Source organism: Pseudonaja textilis, chromosome 9 (genome assembly GCF_049901715.1).
Source record: "Pseudonaja textilis isolate UNSWEBS1 chromosome 9, rPseTex1.2, whole genome shotgun sequence".
NCBI classification, from domain to species: Eukaryota; Metazoa; Chordata; class Lepidosauria; order Squamata; family Elapidae; genus Pseudonaja; species Pseudonaja textilis.
The window spans coordinates 187,077-202,832 of NC_141998.1; positions in this window are offsets into that span (position 1 = coordinate 187,077).

The window sequence follows — 15,756 nt, forward strand, 5'->3', positions numbered from 1 at the left end:
CCAACCTCGCCATCGTTCGTTCCCCTTGGCTGGCTCTTCACCCAGATTCCTCTGGAGTCGCCCTTCTTGCCTTTGCGGGCTATTTGTGTCCCACAGTCAGGGACCATACAGGAGCTTCTCCCCCCCACACACACTTTCCATGGCTCAGCAAGGTGTCATCTGTTTGTGGGGCTTTTGTTTCAAGCCTCCAGATAATTCTGGACTGAACCTCTCACCTCTTGCTCCCCTTTACTGAATCTTTCCTAAAAGATGGCCTTTAAATCTGGACACGGGACAAGCAGCAGGAGGTTGGCCCATGAGCAGCAGAATTGAACCCCCCAGTGATTGAAAACTGGGTGCAGAATCCAACCTGGGTCAGTCCCTGGGACCAAAGGTGTGGTCTTCCTTGCTGAGCCCATCTTCTGGGAACTTCTTCCTACTGGAATGTGCATTTTGGGCTATTCTATGTGTCCTGTTTATGTGGTGCCTGGTTGGATGTGGCTTCTTCTTGGTTGATTGGTGTTGATGGCCATGGTTGGCTGTGGTTTTCTTGTGCTGCCAAGCCCTCAGCTGAGCTCCTAAGTACCTGATAAGCTGGCGATAAATCAGCCTTCCTGTTGACTGACAAGGGCCCCCATTCCCCAGGCTTCAATCATTCCCCTGGCTATCTGTGTACCTGCTTGGCCAACCAGCTTAGTAGCTGTGAAATGGAATTTCTGACTGCTCGCTTGTGTTCTTGCATTCTGGTGATTAGCTTCCTCCCTGTCTATCCTACACAGGCACAAGGGCAGTCCATACAGGGGATCCGGTTGATCACATGAGCAATATATCCCACCTCCAGGCGATCTTTGCAATGCATGATTTGTCCTTGCATGGCAGTCTTTAGGCAGTGTGTGAGGCCCGCTTGCAGATCTCCTTCCAGCTCTTGCTCTGTTATTCCGAAACACCGGAACCCACAAGTGCATCTAAGGTAAGTTGGTTCTCAAGCATGCTTATACAATTTATGCAAATTAGGATCACTAAATCAGAGAGCACCTTGCAAGCCACCAGAATGTTCCGTGTATCCCACTGCCCTGGGTGGCATATGCTTATGTGCTGGTACCTGCTCATTTCTTTAATGCAAATTGAATTATGGTTGGGCTACTTCCATGTGCAATTCAGATATTAAGTAGGTGATGAATTAAGGCTGCCAAGTTTTTCTTTTGGAGAGTTGCATGCCTGAAAGCCCAAAACGTTTCAGCGCTTCCTCTGAGGCTGTGATAACTCCATTTATTCAGCCAGAGCTGGCATTCATGGACACCGTTTTAAAGAGGCTGAAATGGTTGGGGATGATCCTGGTCAGCTCTAAATCTGAATAAACACATAGTTTGCCATCCTGCCTTCTCCAGTCTCAGTGATAAGATACCAGCCATTCACACACACACACGTATTTACGGCACACCTCTTTCTCCAGAAACTCATCAAGTTTGCAGACAACACCGAGCTGGCAAGAATAGCCCAAACCCCAGGAGATCGGCTCAAGCTCTGGATGGATCTTGGCAGACTTGAACACTGGGCCCTCTCTAGGTAATAAAACAAATTTAGTGGAGGAAAAAAATAAGGTTTTATATTTAGTCAAGAAAAACCAAAAGCTACAGGTACAGATTAGGTGAAACTTGGCTCACTGTCAATAACTGTGAGAGGGATCTTGGAGTCCTAGTGGACAGTCATTTAAATACGAGCCAGCTGTGTGCTGCAGCTGCCAAAATAGCCAATGCAATCCTAGGTTGCATTAACAGAGGAATAGAATCAAGGTCACATGAAGCGTTAGTACCACTTTGTAATGCCTTGGTAAGACCGCACGAGGCATACTGCATCCAGTTTGGGCCACCATAATATAAAACGATGTATTGAGACTCTGGAAAGAATGCAAGAACAACAGATGATTGGAGGGCTGGAGACTAAGACATATGAAGAACGGTGACAGGAATTGGGTCTATCGACTCTAGTGAAAAGAAGGACTAGGGTTGACATGATCGCAGTGTTCCCATATTTGAGGGGCTGCCATAACCTGTGTTCCAAAGCACCAGAAGGCAAGAAGCAGTGGATGGCAACCCATTTCCTGACCGGGAGAACAATTGGACTGCTTGCCTTCAGGTGCTCTCTTCTCCCATGAGATCAGTTTGGCCCCAACCCTGCTGGTTGCTGAGAAGACCTTTAAGACTGGCTGTCCCCCCAGGTAGGGGAGTTGGGAGGCTAAGTGAGCCTGTGAGTTGTTCTTCTGTCCTGCTGAGCATTATTCTCAGGGGCGATTGGCGTGTTGAATTGGACTGTTGGCGGAAGGCTCAAAATAGTTTCTTTGCGCCAGGCTTGCCATCGAGGTGGGGTGCACAGGAAGTGCTGTGTCCCCAGAGACGTTGAGATCAAGGGGGAAAGCCCTGCACCGGGTTGGAAGGCTGGCTCGGCAAGTGGGCCAGATCCCTTCTTCTCGGAGAAAGGGCTGACCAGGAGCCTCTGGCCAAGAGAAGCAAACACGTGACTTCTTGTCAGCCCTCCAAGGTAGGCAAGACCAGGCAGCCAAAGCCATGTAGGCCGATACCTACTTTAATGATCAAGCTATAGTGACGAAATCTTGCCAGCCCGAATGTGCTCCTTTTACCTGAGAACGAGGGAGAGTCTTGTCTGAGGTGTTCCTGCCTGGGCTGCGGTTTCTTTCACCCGACCGTGTCTTGGAAGCAGCTTGGCCTCTTCTTCCTCAGGGTCTCCTTTCAAGGCCTCGTTGTCTTAACTGCCAAGCCGTGCTCTCCTCTCTCTGGATCCTGGCTTAAGTAATGGCAGGCCTCCTTCAAGATCTTGTTCCACCCACCCACCCACCGACCAAGGTAGCCCTTTGATGGCTGCACCAGTTGCTGCCTGCTGTGATGTCATTTGCACAATTACTGGCTATCACTTCAAATTTTAGTTCAAAGCCAGAGGCAACCACCTCCTTGCACCAGTTCGCTTGTCCTCAAGAACTCTTTCATTCAGCCACGTATTCATGCTCTCATCCAGGAGTTCTCAACCTGGGCTCTGTGGACCCCTGGGGAGCCACGATGTCATCACAGGGTGGGGGTCTGCGGAGACTTGGAGAAATGTTATCATTTCAATCTTGAGTGCAGCCTTGGGGTTCCCACAAAAGGTATTTGAAAGGGGTCCATAATGAAGAAAAGACTGAGAACCAACACTGCTCTGATTCATTCATTAAATTGGCACAAAGGAGAGGGATCTGGAGACGGGTCCATGAGATGGAGGCGAATCAAAGAAGAGAACCAGCCTAGAAATAAGGAGACCGCCGATGAGTGGAATGGCTGCCCTTCAGAAGTTGTGGGTTCTTCTCCATCACCAGAGCTTTCAAAGAAGAGGTTGGGAAGCTGGGATTGACTTTTTCTCCAAAGCACCAGAAGGCAGGACAGGAAGCAACGCGGAAGCTCATAGCGGAGAGATCCAACCTGGGAATAGAAAGGGATCTCCAGATCATGAGAATGATTCATCGGTGGAATAGCTTGACTTCCAAAGTTGTGTGTGCTCCATCACTGAAGACTTTCAAGAAAAGATTGTGCAACCTATAAAAATTTACAAGAACTCCTGGCTTGGCCAGGGGTTGGACTAGAAGACCTTTGTGGTCCCTTTCCTCCCTATGACTCTGTGGTTTGATTCGAGTGACTTCAGATGCCACGGCTTGGATCAGAGAGACCTTAGAGGTCAGTCTAATGTGTCGCTGGACAAATAGATTTCTATTGTGGCCCGTGGAGCCTGTTTTCCAGGACAGGTTCAGATAATCAGCCCCATTCTCTGGGATGAGACCTAGCTGCGGGTATTACATACTGAGTCAGATAACGGCAGCCTTTCCCTTTGTTGGCACTTGGAAAAGATTGGTTATTTTAAAACTTAGGCAGAGTGCCAGGGAATTGACTGGACTCAAGCTGAAAGGACAGGTTTACTGTCTGTTCCAGAACCTCTGATTCATGTTTTAAAACGGTTGAAAAATGGAAGCCCAGATAAAAAGGAAATTGGACTTCCAAACTATATTCTAGGTTTGTATTTGGCATTGTGCTAAAAGCTTTTATTTTTCTGCACAAGTTAAGGGAGTGGCTGGTAATTCCAGCTTTTACAGGTTCTAGAATCTAGGGGCTTGTTCAAATGATACTGCATTTCTCCGCTAGAACATTTTTGGGCTCTGCAATATATTTTAGTCATTCCCTGGCTGGGATCTGACATATTCTGGGCAGAATATCCAGGCTTCATTGTTAGCAGGGCAGAGCTATCTTTATGTATTTGCTTGGACCCTTTTGTTTCCTTTCTTCCTTCTAAATTGCCTTTTAGGTGCTATGTTACCTACAGGCCTAATGACTTTCATCCTCGCTGGGACTCTTTGGGCATAGAATACAGTATAACAGAGCTGGAGGAGACCTCGGAGGTCTTCTAGTCCAACCCTCTGCTCAAGCAGGAGGCCTTACACCATTTCAGACAAGGGGCTGTCCAGCCTCTTCCTGAAAAATTCCGGTGATGGAGCTCTCGCAATTTCTGGAGTCAAGTTGTTCCACTGAATCATTGTTCTCACTATGTGGAAATGTCTCCGTCGTTCTCTCCTTGATTAGTCCCTGGAGCACCGGGGTTCCTCAGAGTGACAGGCCAAGCAGGCAGGGGCGGCTGCCTCCATCGCAGGGATGGTCTCCATCACCAAATCAAGGAAACTGTTCAGGGCAATCTTGGCTGAAGAACTTTGCTCATTTGCAATCAAGGAAGGCTGATTGCTGTTCCGCTGCAGGGTCCTAAAAGAGCTTCGTTATATCTAATTGCACTACGATTTTGTGTCTCACATTCTTAGGAAACAACAACTGGCTGAGAGTCTACTGACTACCTTCTATCGGAGTTCAATTGAGAGTATATTATCCTACTGTCTCTGTGTATGGTTCTCGAGCTGCACAGTGGCAGAGAAAAAGGCAATTCAGAGGGTGATTAAGATGGCCCAAAACATCATTGGCTGCTCACTCCCCTCTTTGGAAGAACGGTATAGGAATAGATGTAAGAGGAAGATATTTAATATATTGAATGACTCCTCTCATCCGGGACATCAGCTCTTTGAACTATTACCATCGAGAAGGAGATTCAGGGTATTAAGAACAAGGACAACTAGATTTAAGAACAGTTTTTATCCAAGTGCAGCTTTGAGTTTGAATGCAGGGTCATAAGATTTTTGTGGAATTTAATGGCTGAGAGTAATGGGGTATTTACATTTTTAAATTGTATAGAGATTATTGTATGGTCTGTTGTGTTTAGTTTTTATTTTTCTTTCAATGGTGTTGTCCAGTTTTACTTGAGGAAGAGCACCTCATTTCGTTGCACCCGCTTGCGAGTGTAATGACAAATAAATTCTTATGACTTAAATTCTTATGACTTTTTCTTTGATGTAATAAAGACTGGCCCAATCCTGCCTTGGAAACACGTGCTCCAAATTACAACTGGTCCATGATGCTTAAAGAATTTCTTCTTGTATTTATATTTCCTTTTCCTCTTGTTTTTGTTCTTGTTTCTATTGTTGAAGGTTGAAAGCATTGAGGTACCTCACAGTTCTGATAACAGCTTCATAACAGGGCTTCATAAATGCTTCATAAATGACTTAGATGGGGGGTCAGAATGGAAACTGATCACATTTGCAGATGACACCAAAACAATTTCTTTTGGGGAGGGAATAGCCCACGCTTTAAAAGATAGGCTCAAGATCCAGGTGGATCTTGACAGATGTGGACCCCCGGGCCCCATCCCACAAGATGCAGTTCAGTGGTGAGAAGGTCCTGCACTTAGGCAGGAAAAAGCCATATGCCCAGGCTCAGAATGGCGGTACGGCCCGTCCTGTCCTGTCCTGAGGACGGGGCAAGAAGCAATGGGTAGAAGCATGCGGAAGAGAGCCAGCGGACACTCACGTGTGCAACACGCTGCAGCTGGCAAGAAAGCCAGTGTAATCCTAGGGATCGGTAGCCTCGAGATCATGTGAAGTGTTAATGCCACTTTATACTGCACTGGTGAGTTCACTGTTGGAATACTGTGTCAAGTTTTGTCACCATGATACAAAATGATGCTGAGCTCTAGAAAGTGTGCAGAGAAGAGCAACTAATACGACAATGAGTCTGCAGGATAAATTGTACAAGGAACAGTTTAGAGGTGACATGATAGCGGTCTTCCAGCACAGAGAGGTGGGAGTCGACTTATTTTCCGTAGCTCCTGAGGATAACAAGAATGAATGAATGGATTCTCTAATGGGCAAGTGTGGTTAGACACACAAGGAATTTGTCTTCGGTGCAAATGCTGTCGGTGTACATAAAAAGAAAAGACACATTTGTCAAGAATCATCAGGTACAGCCAGATTCTGACTAAAGCTTCAGTGTTCTGGACACGTGTGATGTGAAGATAAGAGATCTGGGAAAGTGGGAGACAGTAAAAACAAAAACGAAACCTTGACGGATGAGCCAAGCGGGATCTCTGCCGAGAAGCTGCTCCTGCAGCGCCCCCCAGCCCCCGAAGAAAGGAAGCCTGTTGGGTCATGAAGATTGGGGTTTTCTTGCCTAAGTGCAGGACCTGGCTTTTATCACGGCTGAACTGCATTTTGGGGATGGGGCCACTGTTCCAGTCTGTCAAGATCTTTCTGGATCTTATCGTCTATTTCTCCTAACTTGATTTTGTCCGCAAATTTGATACGTTCCCCTTCTGTTCCCCTCATCTAGGACATTTATGGAGTCTTGCTGGCTTTCCCATTGTCTCCCTCCACCATTGTTGAATAATACCTGTCTGGAAGGAGTCAGCTGGATGAAGATTGGGAAAAAAAGAAGCCCAAGTTGGTGTCACTTATTCAGTGGGAGGGAATTCTGCATTGGTGTGGAGAAGCGGGTTCACACCAGACAAATGATAACCCAACAGACGCTGAATCCAAGCAAGGCTGTTGGGTTTCCTGGAGCAGGAATAGGTATTTGACTGGGACTGACTTTCCCGAAGCCTCACAATTGTTCTTGTTCTGGCACAACCAGCCACATTTTGTTTGAAGATCTCGCAAGAGGACAGCTGGGCACTAGATATTAGGGGTAGAATTCAGTGAGTCCAGAAATTGTTTTCTTTATTGCTAAAAGGGCCAAGAAGGAAGAGAAGTGAAGGGATTACTAAGGGCAAACGAGGGCTGCTCCACTATCACGCCAAGGCAGCAGCAGAAAGGAGACCGGGAGAAAGAAGCGAAGGAAAGAGGTTACAAGGAACACCAGGAGGCATTCATGAATCTGTTGAGGGAGGAAGGAAGGAAGGAAAAATGCTGCACAGCAGAATCGGATCCAGCAAACCCAAGTTAATCCTGGTTAATCCCAACTCCGTGAATGTTTGTTGAGAGGAGGGAGGGGGAACATCGGTGAGACTTGCCACCTCCACAGCTCAGGTTTGTCAGCAGGTCCTTCCATGACAGACAAATCCCAACGATCTCATTAATTGCGTGGGAGACTTTGCATGGTTTGGGTGTCATCTTGAAGCATCGGAAATAAATTAAACCAAAGGTCTTTGAAATTGTTGCTAAATGAGAATAATAAAAGATAACATAATGCTTTAGCATCCCACTGAAAATGTACTGATTTAGCCATTTGTCTTTATGAATACCAAGACACGATCTTCTCTGAATAGCTCTTCCATCTTCATGGTCTCTGCTTGATAGGGTGGGTGTTGGAAGCCCTTTTTCATCCTGTTGATTATTCTGCCCCATATTTATTTATGGTTAATATTTGCCACAGCCCTCCTGATCAGATCAAGTCTTTCACTTAAGCATTCTGTCTCCGGCAGTGGGGGGCCTCGTACTCCACTGAGCCCATGGCAGGTGAAGGGCAACAGTGTGCATCTATATGTGTGGGTTTTAGAGGGCACAAAGAAGAGAAGGCATAAGCACCCAAGAAATGGAGTTGCAGTTTGGATCAGACCAGTAGGTTCAATTGTAGACAAACACCAGGACCCAACCCTTCCCCTGACGTCGTCCTTCTGCAGCAGGACACTAATCAGCACATCAGCTCCCCAGGTGGCTCACAAAGGTTTCTGGAAGCTGCTCACCAGGGAAGTAGCCACCCAGTAGAGCCTTTTTGGTCATGGCGGTAAGAATGGTGCACTTGATGGGCTGTGGTTCTCCTTTGCCTAAATGGCCCCAGGCCTTTGGACTGGCTATTGCTCTGATCTGCTTGAGAAAAGTGGCATTCAAGGACAACTGCTCTCTCAGGGCTGAAGGCTCCACCTGGGAGCCTGTAAGGTCCAAATGGAGTGGAAGCAACTTCCATCTTCCTGGGCCAGCCCCAGATTGCATGGCCTGCTGTGATCTTTATCCTCTGTTTGACAATTGGAAAATACAAGAAGATGTTCAAAAATTGAGCTCTCTTCCTTCCAACATCATCGTTTCCCTCTTCCTAGTGTTTTCCCCTGAGCTCTGAGCCGTCTCTTCTGGAGTCCAAACCCACTGGAGGGAACAGGGGGAGAGGGAGACACAAACCCTGTGAATCCTTTGGACTTTAAGGTGACTTTTCTTTTTCTCTTAATGACTTTGTTCCTAGTTTAGTTCTTGTCCTTAAATTTTACATATTTCTGCACACATATGTACACCCTCATATGTGCAGGTCTCCGCTCCAAGGCTATGGAAATGTACACAGGACACGGATGAGTGAGTGAAGGAGATTCCCAGCCACTTCAGAAGGAGGAGATGGTAGAGCTGCCCTGGAATTCGTCTAGTCGAGACAAGCTAAGTAAATGCGGGTGTGTTGCTTGGAGCACCTTCTGCAGAAAAGCCGCAGCAGCCTCAGATAAAGGGAAGAGCTCATGATGAACACCCAGCAGGTGCCAGGTCGCCCTCTCCATAAGAGGATACAAGAAGCTGTCCCTGAATTCAGGCAACCTGAAGTTCCCTCCCCAAAGCAGACCAGCTTTAAAGTGTCGAAGTCCAAGTAATTGAAGCGATAAATCAAAGATGGTGTGTTAGTATGGAAGGGCTCTTAGGAAGCCAAGACAATGGAACAGAAAATAAGGGAAGGAATGTTGTGTACTGTGACTTTCAGAAAGTAGAGGCTCCAAGGTGAGGAGGAGGAGGAGGTGGTGGCAAAGTACATGAAAAGGGGAAGTATTTTGCATTGGATTTACAGGAAATTTGCAGACAGTTTGTTTTTAAGGAAAAATAGGAGCATGGCATGTTGGTCTGCCAAGTCTTAATGTAAAAACACTCCGTCCTTTGGGTGGATCCAGGATTGACTTGGATGACCTCCAAGTAGACTGTGGGCTTCGGCTGGAGCCTGGCAGAGCTATTGGCTTTCCAATGTTCTCTCCTGGTTTCTTGAACCCAACCACACAAACAATGCGTGTGTGCCTATTTATGCAAAACAATTGAGTACCGCAATCAAGTGAGGAAGTTACACGAGGGCCAGCAGGAAACACAGGTACTCTGGGGCAGAGTTCAGCCTGGCGCCATTTGCAATACCCCGTCAGGTGTTGGACACATTCCTCTGCGCAGCCCCGAAGATGGTCCTCTGAGCCCCCCATCCCAGGAAGGACAGAGCGATCCTGAACACGGCTGCCAGGCAACACGCTGCAAGTGCAATAAGGGCAGACAAACCATTCTCTTCCACTGCTCGGACCACAACAAGGTAGGCCTCAGTGGCAGCTCTAAGTCGTACTCGGTTGGAGTCCTCCCTCCCTCGGTTTCCTCCTGCAGCATCTGGGCACCTCTTGTGCTTGGACCACCCAGCGTTCCGAGTGACAGGAGGCATTCGGCAGCCAGACCGCAGGGCCTCCAAGGGGGCTGGGAGTGAGCCCCCAGGGCCAGAACATGCCACCGGAATTACACACCGGGGTGTCTTCTCCGGTGTAGCGCTGTCTGTTCTGGAACCCACTCCTGGCCTGCCGGTCCGTGGCCCCCACCCCAAAAGCCCTAGGTGCCAACCCCCCATTCTCAGATTCTCCAGGCTCCAGCTGCATCTTCGGGCCCCGTGTTGGCATTGCTGCATGGCAGCTCAACCCGGGCACCGACATTTTGTTATTAGGTGTGCAATACCCATAAAAGTGGGCAGAGCTTCAGTGGCACCAACATTGACAACTTTGTGTAAAACCTTGCAGACTCCTCTGGGAAGAGTCCGTGAAAACCAAGTGCTTTCTCTCTTTGTTTATTGTTCTGGATATTTTCTTCCCTTCCCTGAACATCATCTTAAGTTGGAAGGAACATACGACTTTCTTGTTTTGCCCTCAAGTCCCTTCTGAGCCTTTTATGTTCTCAATTCAAATCCTATTTTGCTTCTTACCTTGCTTTTCATCAGATATTGTTTGAATTAATCCGCTGTTGGAATTCTCTTCCTTCCGGCACAAGAAGCTTTCTAAAAATACAGATGAACTGTATTTCATGAAAGAGCCTAGAGACTTTGGGTAAAATTTCAGAATTAACCTTCAGAGTTGCTGTGGTTAAACAAAGTGATGATTTAGTCCATGTGCTTGTTACTTTGACCTGGGCTGAAGAGCCTCGCTTGGGTTTTGCAGAAGACTTCGTTTATTTCTGTGCCGTTTGCTTCATTTGGAGGTGTCCTTAGCTCAATTTGGACTGAATCTGTACCAAGTATGACGACACGAAACTGGAAGGAATAGCCAGTGCCTCAGGAGATAGATTCAAGATCCAGGTAGATCTCGATAGACTTGAACACTGGGCCCCCATCTAATAAAATAAAATTCAGTGTAGAGAAAAGTAAGGTTTTATACTTAGGCAAAAAAACTGTAAATGTACAGGTATAGAATAGGTGAAACCTGGCTCAACAGCAGTAACTGTGAGAGGGATCTTGGAGCGCTAGTGGACAGTCATTTAAATCTGAGCCAGCAGTCATCAAAAAAGCTGTTAAAGATGCGTTAACAGAAGGATAGAATCCAGATCACGTAAAGTAGTAATACCGTTTGATAAGACCTTGGTAAGACCATGCCTGGAATATGGCAGTTTTGGTTGCCACAATATAAAAAAGATGTTGAGACTATGGAAAGAATGCAGAGAAGAGCCACAAAGATAGTTAAGGGCTGGAGGCTACAATATATGAAGAATGGTCTCAGGAATTCAGTCGGTCTGGTCTAGTGAAAAGAAGGACTACAGGGGACATAAGAGCAGCGTTCCAATATTTGAGGGGCAGCCACAAAGAAGACATCAGCCTGTTTTCCAGAGCACCAGAAGGCAGGACAAGAAACAATGGATGGAAACTAATCCGGGAGAGAAGCAACCTAGAACTAAGAAGAAACTTCCTAACGGTGAGGACAATCAACCAGCGGAAGGGCTTCCCTCCAGAAGTTGTGGCTGCTCCATCTTTGAAGAAGAGACTGGGCCGCCTCTGGTCTGGAATGGACTAGAGTCCCCTGCTTGAGCTGGGGCTGGACTAGAACAGGGGCACCCAACCCCCAGTCTGTGACCAGCACCCGTCCACCGCAGGCCAAAAACCAGGCTGCGCAAACAAGCGAAGCCCCACCTGAGGGTCGCAGGCAGCATGTAAAACCAGGCCCCTTCCGGTCCTTGGCAAAACTTCTCTCCGTGGAACCGGGCCCTGGCGCCCAAAAGGTCAGACTGGAAGGCCTCTATGGTGTCTCTGCCAACTCCATTCTCCCATTACGCTGTTAAGAACTTCCAAAAATAAAAGAGGCCATTCTGAAAACCAGTTCTATAGACTTAGGCAGGGTCTAGTTTTGAAATCTGCCTCCCGCTCCCCCAAGAAGAACAACTCAAGGTGGCAGGCGGCACTCAGGGTCCGGGAGCCTTGTGGATGAAACCAATTCAGGTACCACTTCCTGGTCTTAAGCACCCCAAGTTGACGGGGCCACTTTTGATTTTGCTCAGGCTGAGCCTGAAAGCGATTGCTAGAATAACTTCAGGCCCCACTGCCTTTTGTCAAGGCCCAAGGGAATGGCAGGGACTTCCTTACTTGCATGCGCATGTCAACTGAGCTGGGGCAAGTGGGCAGCCTCCCCCACCGCATCGTCTCAGGGTCTCCGTCTCTGCATCAAAGTCGAGGTGACTTCCATAAACAGCTGGCCCACACCCAGGATTGCAATTTCTCCCTTTCATCAGCGCTAGGAGCACCGACTCCCCTGGGAGGAAGTCCACCTGACCTGAGAACAATGGGAAAGGAAGCCAGAGAGCCGGAAGGGGGTTCAGCAACTTCTCCATTTAGAAATAACACCTTGTTCTAATGATTTCTCTCTATCCCCAAAGCCATTTCTAGCAGCAAATGTCTATTTTTGTCTTTTCTTTTCTGCTGTTCAATGGTGTCCAGTGTCCAATTCCTAGAAACTGCCTGGACATACCCCTGCAAGGTTCTTGGCAAGGTTTCTCAGAGGTGGCTTGCTATTGCTTCCTTCCTAGAGCTGAAACAAAGTGACTGGCCCAAAGTCACCCAGCTAGCTTTGTGCTTAAGGTGGGACTAGAACTCACCACCTCCTGGGGCTGGACCAATGGTTGAGTTAACCATACTGAGAACGTCCAAGGGACTCAATCCCCTCTTTTTTGTAATGACCCCTTAAGGACTGGAAGACAGTTACTATGGTAACCCTTGATGGGCCAGACATCCCTACTTCTCTTGCCATTCACCAGGTAGGTTGGCCTGCAGACCCATCATCACCCTTGTTGCTTTTCTCTGCGCTCTTTCTAGAGACTCAACATCTTTTCAGTATTGGCAATGACCAGAACCGTACGCGGTATTTCAAGTTTGGTTTCACCAGTTCAGCTCTCCCACCTGTGGTCCACAGCCATCACTTAGTAACTGGGGAAGGATAGTTAAACCAAGTCTGGTTGGCTGCCACACTAACTTTTCTGAAACTCTGTCTAACTGTCCACCTCCATGCGTGCAGAGTTTCTTTGTTGCTTCTCAGGCACATGGCTAATGGCAGAACCTTTGGAGAGAAAAGTTCTGGACCAGAGGAAGTTGTAGCCCTGCAGAAGACCAGCTCCAACCAACGCAGCGCTTTAGCCTTTGGTATTTAAATCAAGGATTCACATGAGACAAACGATCAAGGAGAAATCAATCCTCTGAGGAGAATTGTAATGATGGCATCCCATCTTTCCAACACTTTTTTTTTTGTTATATGCAACTAGTAGGGTTTGCTCACTCAGTAAAGCCACTCAACTCACATCAGTGAACTACGTGACCGCTGCCTGTTCTTTGCAGCTGCAGGTGGCTTCTGGAGTAACTTCTATGCCGCGGCAAGGGATGCTACCAGGTTCTGCAGAGCAGACAGCTTTGAAAAAAACAAAGGCCGGCAAGCAGATTTCCCTCCTCTGCCAGCCACAATTCCTCTTCTCCGGGCGAGCCTGGATGAAGGAAGGGCGCCCCCTTTTATCTCCCACCCTGGAAGCCAATTGTCCATGGTAGCCAGCTGGCTCAGCAAGGCTCTCCTCCGTTCAGCTTTACATAATGCTTCAGGAGCATCATTCGTTGAAGGGAGGTACTCGCTTTAAGGAATTCTGTGTGTTAATCACTTGAACTGGCTTCAATGAGAGGTGACAAAATGTCAAGCAGAATTTTATGGCAACAGCATATGTATTAAGCACCACATCAGCTGCCATCTCAGAGTGCCCAGCTTTGATTAAATAAATGGAAAACAGCAATGTCTATAATTAAAGGTAGGAAAAGGTTGGAGCTTGATAAACTTGTACAGTGGCATTTTCAGTGACCCCAGAGGGGCAGGGAAAGCTGTTGAAACAGCTGCAATGCAGAATAAGGCCACCCGAAGCCTTTGACTTGGCCAAGAGCTTTCAGAGCCTCCCCTCAGCCCCCCCTCCCCCCCAGTAGAGCACGGGAATGAAGGAAGACATTATGGCAGCCCCTCACAAATCACAGAGGGCCTGGACCCGGTAAGCAGCCTGCGATCGGATGGCTTCTCTCTGATGGACTGGGTGGAGCGGAAGGAACAGCGGATCTAAGAAAGATGGTGGCGTCAGGGTTTACTTGCCTTGAAATTGTATAGGTAAAGGTGGGACATTTGTTTTATCTAATTTATAGGCCTCCTGATTCCCAAATCACTTTGGGTGGCCTACAGTTAGGAACCAAAATCTAATAAGAATTGTTAAAGGAAATAGTGAGGATAACAGTTTTGTTCCTAGCTCCCCCACCCCGAAAAGAGGAGCTCGTAAAGCACAAATCTTCTTTTGCATTCTCTGGCTTTTCCAAAAGCCAGAAACTCATTGGCCACACAATCCATTTCCATCCACCGTACTCAGTGGGTCAGGATGGGATGGCCTCGGTTCTCACTTCAGCAAAGGTGGAATTGTGAAGGTTAGAAATTCTGCAGGACATTCACTGACAAAGACCTTCAAATGGCTGTGGTGGCAATAAAGCAAGTCTTCCGTCATACCCTTTCCTTCCCATGGCGTCAGGAAGGCAGGATTTCAGGGGAATGAAGAACTCAAACCTACGCACCTGAGCTTCATTGCCTAGAAGGAGACTTTGTGCCTCAGTGTCTCCTGGAGAGGTCTATCACAACCCGCTGCTAGACGAGAGTTACACTAATATCGAAGAAATAGAGGAATAGAATCATTAAAGAAAAGATGTCAAAGGAGGGACAAAATAAAATGTGAATGACAAAAATCAAAATGTCTTAACGATTTAAAAGAATTAAATTGAATTGTCCCGCAGTGAGTTGTCCTGGGGCACATTGGCTGAGCTGAGCTGTCCCAGTCCAGTTCTTGAGCTCCTCAGAATCAGGATTATGGTTTTGAAATTCCAGGGCGTAATTTTTTAGACCCAGCCTTGCAAATAAGTGAAACTTCTGTGTGCTCAGACACCCCCAACTTGTGGTGCCGGTGAATGACTAGAGAAGTTGCAGGGGGAGTAGAGCATTCTGTGCACGCAAGGGAATGAAAATCTGACCTGAGCAGAACTGGTGAAACCAATTCCACACTCCTGTCAAGAAAGTACAGAACTAGATTCCGACAAAGCCGAGCACCTGGCTAGATCCCCCGGGAGTTAAAAGCAAGAGCTCCAAGAAGGAAGGGAGAAGGTGAGGAATCTCGTAGGTGGGAGACCAAGAGGAGAGCCAGGGCCAGCCTTTATCTCTCGGGGTGGTCTCTGCTCCCACCCGGAAGACAGGAGCTCAAGGGGCGCTAAAGACTCACCACCATCGCTGGATTTTAAGAGTTCGGCCGATGAAAAGCAATAGTAGCAGCACATGAAAGGATCTCTTTTCCTTCACAGTTTGTAGCTGAGTAAAGCAAATTTCCCCATATTTCCCCAAATATGGAGGAAGATAAGATAAAACCTGGAATCAGAATTCAAAGAAGATCATATTGCCTGGATACCGCTGGGTACACAGAGGAGGGAAGCAGCTTAGATTTCCGTCCTCTTCTGGGGTCAAATGTGGATGGAAAATGCACGGGCTTTGCTTCCTTCTTTAAGCCAACTAGCTTGATGAAAACATGACATTTTCAGGGATGATTTCAAAAATAGTTGCAAAGAAATTTCCTCTGTTCTCCCAGAAGATTACTTCCCCATTGGTAGACCTCAGGCTTTGAAGCATCTGCCAATCCTATGGAAGCCTTTAAACAAGCGAGTGGTGCCTTTTTGTTCTCAAGACGGACCGACGTATGTGACTTTCAGGCAGGGGAATGTGAGGCATCCAATATGTTTACTGCATGGTTAGTCACGAAAGGATTTCTTCCCTCTCTAGATTCCAAACTGCTGTCTTCACAGGACACAGAATCAGAGGGTTGGAAGGGACCTTGGAGGTCCTCTAGTCCAACCCCTTGCT